Genomic DNA, 6,000 nt, shown 5'->3' on the forward strand with positions numbered 1-6,000 from the left:
CGACAACAAAATAAGTTATTTAATTTAATTATTTAATTTTAACCACACAATATACATAATATGTATAAAAATGTTTAATTAAAATCAAATTAAATATCTTAAATATACGTTATTTTCTCCCTACATTTGTTCATATATTCCTAAATCCGTATAAAGCTGTCCGTATAAACATAACAAAGAGTAGCAAACGATTAATTGTAGCTAACTTAATAAATATAAGTAACAGTATCAAAGATATTTTATGTATATTATATCGAATTGCAACGATTGACATCGATTTTTCAATATCTAATGAAGAATCGGCTTCATCGAGTATCATTTTTTTCTATTTTCAATTTAACATCTACAATATTTTGATATTTTAAATAAGTCAAATCACATTCTAAATAAAAATGTGACCTATTAAAATATCCTTTAAATATTCCAAAAAAATAAAAAAAATCAAATTAAAATAAAATAAGAATAAAAATAAAACTTTGATATGTACATAAGTTAATATTGTTTAGGAAGATCAAAAATCATACGTTTAGGCATACAAAACAATTCATAGATTTCGATGTTCAATTGTGTACTATACTCAACAAACTTTTGCACATAGAATGCATTTTAGAAATAAAAAAAGTGAGAACGTGACTCAAAGCCTATTCGACGAAATGAAATAAATAGATCGTTCCTCAACCTTGAGTCAATTTTTTTTATGTTGACCGGATTTTTCCAGTAACTTTTCAAGATTTTTTTGATAAAATAAAACTTGCCATATATCATTTTGCGGCCTAAACACGTGAACACGTGAACTCTTAGGAATGATCAAAGAAACCGATAATTCTTCGACAGCATTTTTAAAACACTCATATACAATAGTCAAAAAATCCGCAGAAATTTTTTTAAAAGAGCTACAAGTCTTGGACTAAGATAACAATAAAAAAAATGATGAATGAATAGAAATGAGAACTATTAACTAACGTGTACGAAGAAAAGTTTGATGGTAGTATTGTTTGATGTTGCGTTAACACGGCCATGATAACGCGTGTGTGCTTCGTAAATTAAATGTATAACATGTCTTAAATAATTTGGTGAAGCAGAGTCAGTCTCAGAATTATTCAAAACCTGGACACTCTCTGACTCGATTTCGTGTACGTCGGATGACGGATTTGGTCCACAAAATTATAATGAGATTTATTGCTCCCAGCATCTGTCAAAAGAAAAAGCACAAATGCACAAATATAAAATCGCCAAATTTTGCTCTCACGTTAACGTTAATTTCGCTCAATTATCGGGAATGAATGAAATTTGTTTCGCATCTCTTTACGTTTGAAAAATGAAAGAGTGTCGAGAATATGTCAAATAAATTAACGACGAGAATTGTTATAGTGCATTTAATTATTGACGACCAAGAGTATCTTTGGAATTTCGTAATCTAAGACGGTATACAATTTTAACGATAATTATCCCGTTAATTATCCCGTACAATCACGATTATACTTCTAATTAGTTATATATTTATGCGTATATCTTTATCCAGAATAAAAAAGCAAAAGCAGACTAATTCTAATTCTAAAGCATTCTAATTCAGTTCGAATACGATTATGAGTTCCGATCAACATAAGACCAATTAAATTAATTAATTAATTAATTACACGTCGGTACAAATCCTGCGTTTTTATAACGATTCCTTCGCGTCGAAAAAACTCGCAGTTTCGATACTATACTATCAACATGAGATCAATTATCTTAATTAATTAATTAATGACACGTCGGTCACAACCCTTTTTATAACGATTTTATAACAATTTCTTTCGCGTCGAATAGCTCATAGTCTCGATAGTATGCTATCAACATGAGATCAATTATTTTAATTAATGAATTAATGACACATCGGTGACAACCCTTTTTATAACGATTTTATAACGATTCCTTCGCGTCAAAAAAACTCGCAGTCTCGATACTATGATATCAACATGAGATCAATTATTTTAATTAATGAATTAATAACACATCGGTGACAACCCTTTTTATAACGATTTTATAACGATTCCTTCGCGTCGAAAAAACTCGCAGTCTCGATACTATGCTATCAACATGAGATCAATTATTTTAATTAATGAATTAATGACACGTCGGTGACAACCCTTTTTATAACGATTTTATAACAATTTCTTTCGCGTCGAAAAAACTCATAGTCTCGATACTATGATATCAACATGAGATCAATTATTTTAATTAATGAATTAATAACACATCGGTGACAACCCTTTTTATAACAATTTTATAACGATTCCTTCGCGTCGAAAAAACTCGCAGTCTCGATATTATAACAGTCATCGCGTGGTGTCGCAAGCGGGAATTAGATCGAATTAGATCGCGCGCAAATGCAAACGTAAAAACGCTTGATGCGAGCGCGCGCGCGAATCATCCCCCTGCAACCCTCTCAAATCCCGGATCCCGAGGAAAACGGTGGCTGTGCCCCATCTCCACGCATACCGCGAGCGCAGACGAAGGTGGCAACGAGTCCCGCGGGGGCACTGAAGTTAACTACTAGATCGATGTCCGACCCCAGTCCACCTCGTCCCCCCGTCTCGTGAAAGCAACCCCCTCGCAACCCCTCGACACTTTGACGCGACCGAGAGCTTTGGGTCTGCCGAGGCGAACCGGGAACAACTTTGTCGCGGTTATGCGACCCGAGTCGATGATTTCTTCCCGACGGCGAGACGTCGGGAAGAAAGCTCGACGAAGTATTCCGTAAACACGATTATAGCAAACGCTTAATGGTTATTCGACGCGACCGTGATAGTTTGGATTTACAGTTGTAAAAGTCAAGCTTTAAAGAAGGATCAAAATAGCTGAATAATTCAAATAGAAAATTGGATCAAGTCATTTCCATTATGTATATTTATACACGATATATATGAGAAATTGTACATCGAGTTCCCAATTTTTAAATGGAAGCGATATAAGATCAAATTAGTCCTCAAGTTTTTCACAAGTCTAGTTTTTATAAATATTATTTTATCAGTATTTTATTTTATAATTTAATAATATTTCTCTTAAAAATAAAATTGATATAAGATTTTAATATCCCTGCAAAATCATGCCAAACGTTATTATTGTAATATTCGAATTCACGGATAGAAAAATATATTCTAGAACAAAAATATGTATAGTAGAATATTTGTACGAATAATTATATTAATTTATAAAGCTAAATTTATTTTGCTGAATTTTTAGCAAAATAATTTCGTGAACAAATCTAAAAATTACGAATGAGTCTGACAATATGACGCCCGACGGTGTGAGAATTGAACGCCGCGGAGAATTAATGGACCTGCTGTGCGTATCTATGCTCCAATTATTACCGCGGTGCCGATTATATGAGGGTTCGAATATAGTCATTCGCCATCGGCGATATATCATTGTTTCAACGAAAAAGTGTGCGATCGCGAATGATGTAAAAGTGACAATATCGGAACTTGATCGCATCGTCAGGCTTTTATATTCTCCTACATATATTTGTCAAGAACAGACGTCAAAAAGTTATATTAATTAACATTTATTTACGTAATTAGAATTTGTAATTATAGAATTTGATAATTAATATTCTAGGTAATCTATAAATCAGCAGAAAGTATGATTTTTTTACACGGCGTCTTCTGGGAAATATTTTGACGGCACTTTAATGTTTTATGTATTATGCACGCTGCATAATATCGACAAGTTAATATTGAGTGTGGTCGAAAAAGTGGTATTTCGATTTAATTTATCCAACGACATCGCGCCGACAAAGAAAGGTCACTCGTTCGAAAACCGCGACATAATAAACAAAAATAAATTATAATTCTATCTAATGTAGCCTCGCGCTTTTTATTCATCGCACTGATAAAGGTGTTAATATGACATTTAACGAAATTATGCATTTAAAGAAAAATAAAATACGAAAAAATTAATTATTATGTACTTTGAAGTATTTACATTTGTTTTATATCAAGAATATTCTTAGCACACGTTTTAGTTATTTATTTTAAATTTGAAATTAATTTTTTTTTATAAAAGTAAGATAGTAGCTAAACATAAGACATTTGTAAGACATCTGTTCATCATTGTATCGCATTCAGGCGGCATTTGAACGATATAAAAAGATGGATCTTTATTATATTTTTGAAAATGAAAGGGAAAGTATAAAAGAGGGATGACAGGGAAAATATCTCTACGATATACGATATACAAAACGCACGTGAAATACGGCAGAAAATACGTGAAAATTAACGAAAAAGAGACACGAGGAAGAAAAGATAAGATGCTACATTGGCGTTAGGCTTTTTAAAGATTGAACGGAAAGGGAAACACAGTCGGCAACCTGTACGTAATTGGACCCAAAGACGTAATAGTTTTTACGTACCGAATTCCTGACTTGCAGAGGATACATCTTTTTGTTCGACTTGTGCTTAGGTCGGTCCAAGTCGGAAAACACCAAATAGATTCTTTTATGAGGGCCATAAACTGTCTGTGAATCTCGATGCTCGAGTATCGATGGTTCCAAAGGGGCTAATCTGTTGATGAAAACTATAATAAAACGTCGGCTCTGAGTCGGCACACGTATTTGGACATTTTTCCGGGATATTTTCTCTTTATGTAAGATGTTTCTGCCCTTCTTCTGTCATGTCAAGAAAAATATAAATTGTTGAAAAACATGAATTATTTGGGTTTTTTACATACATTTTTTCATACAGACGAGCCTTTTATATTTTGCGAAAAGAGATATACACATATGATACATTTGTAAATATTTAACTCACACTTTAAATATTTGAAAATCTTGTTAAATTCCCAGGAAAAATTTTGTTAAATTTTGAAGACAGTAGAAGAATATATAATGTGTCATCGTCAACTATTTATTCACGATAGTTCATTATTTTTATGGCGATAATTTTATAGCATTATTGCAAAGATTTTAAAATTAAATATGTATAAAAGTATTTTTTTAAACACGCATATTATATAAAAAAAATATAAGACAAAAGATATTATCTGCAATAATTGCATTTGAAAAAGTTGATATTTCTTTTGTTTTCTATAAAAAAAAAATATAAAAAGAAGATTTATTTTATATATATTTATTAAACATTATATATATATTTTTTAAATTATAAACTTTATTTATAATACATATAACAGTAAGTGACCTATTATAATAAAAAATCAAATAAAGATATTAAAGTAATTTAATAATTTACTGGTTACAAAACCTGGAGCAAATTTTTATAAAAGAGAGCAATTAAAAAAACAAAATATATTCACATTTTATTTTTAATTGATCTGAACTCATTAAGATTTAGTAGTTAACAAACCAAATTTTATCTAATATAAATAATTGCCATTTTTAACGCTATATAGTAATGCGGAAAATATTTTGCCGGACAATATTCACTTTGTGTTTATCTCTTTGCATTATCTTTGAATTATTCATCTTTCATTTTTTTCTTTTCGCTCTTTCATTCACTATATATGTTATCTAGCTGTAATAGGCTTTTTGTTTTCTTTTCGTTTTATTTTTATGTGCTGGACTAATAGCATATATAACATTTTTTAAATGCTACATGTATTTTTTCAGACAGATATATAAGCATAAGCGTAATCAGAATTTCATCTAGAAGGGGACCAAAATTTATCAAATCAAACCTAATAAAATTGTTTATTATTTTAAATAATTTTTTATTAATTTTTATATAAGAATTTATATATATATTATTTATGTTAATACCAGGCTTCGCTGATCTGAAAATCTTTTATGTGCCTCTTCTTCTAGTTTTTTTATTTTCATTATATATAAATATTTAATGATTGTTTCATTTTCATAAAACGTCGTAAATCTTTTATAAATGGTTTTTCATTATATAGAACACATTTTTAAATTACTTCTTTATGCCGAGAGGGCAAGTGTCCCCCTGTTCCATCTTGGCTACGCACAAATATAAGAGTAATAAAAAGAAGATGTACAAATTGTTT

The sequence above is a fragment of the Nylanderia fulva genome, unplaced genomic scaffold (assembly GCF_048542155.1).
Source record: "Nylanderia fulva isolate GAGA-0341 unplaced genomic scaffold, ASM4854215v1 Scaffold26, whole genome shotgun sequence".
Taxonomy (NCBI): Eukaryota; Metazoa; Arthropoda; class Insecta; order Hymenoptera; family Formicidae; genus Nylanderia; species Nylanderia fulva.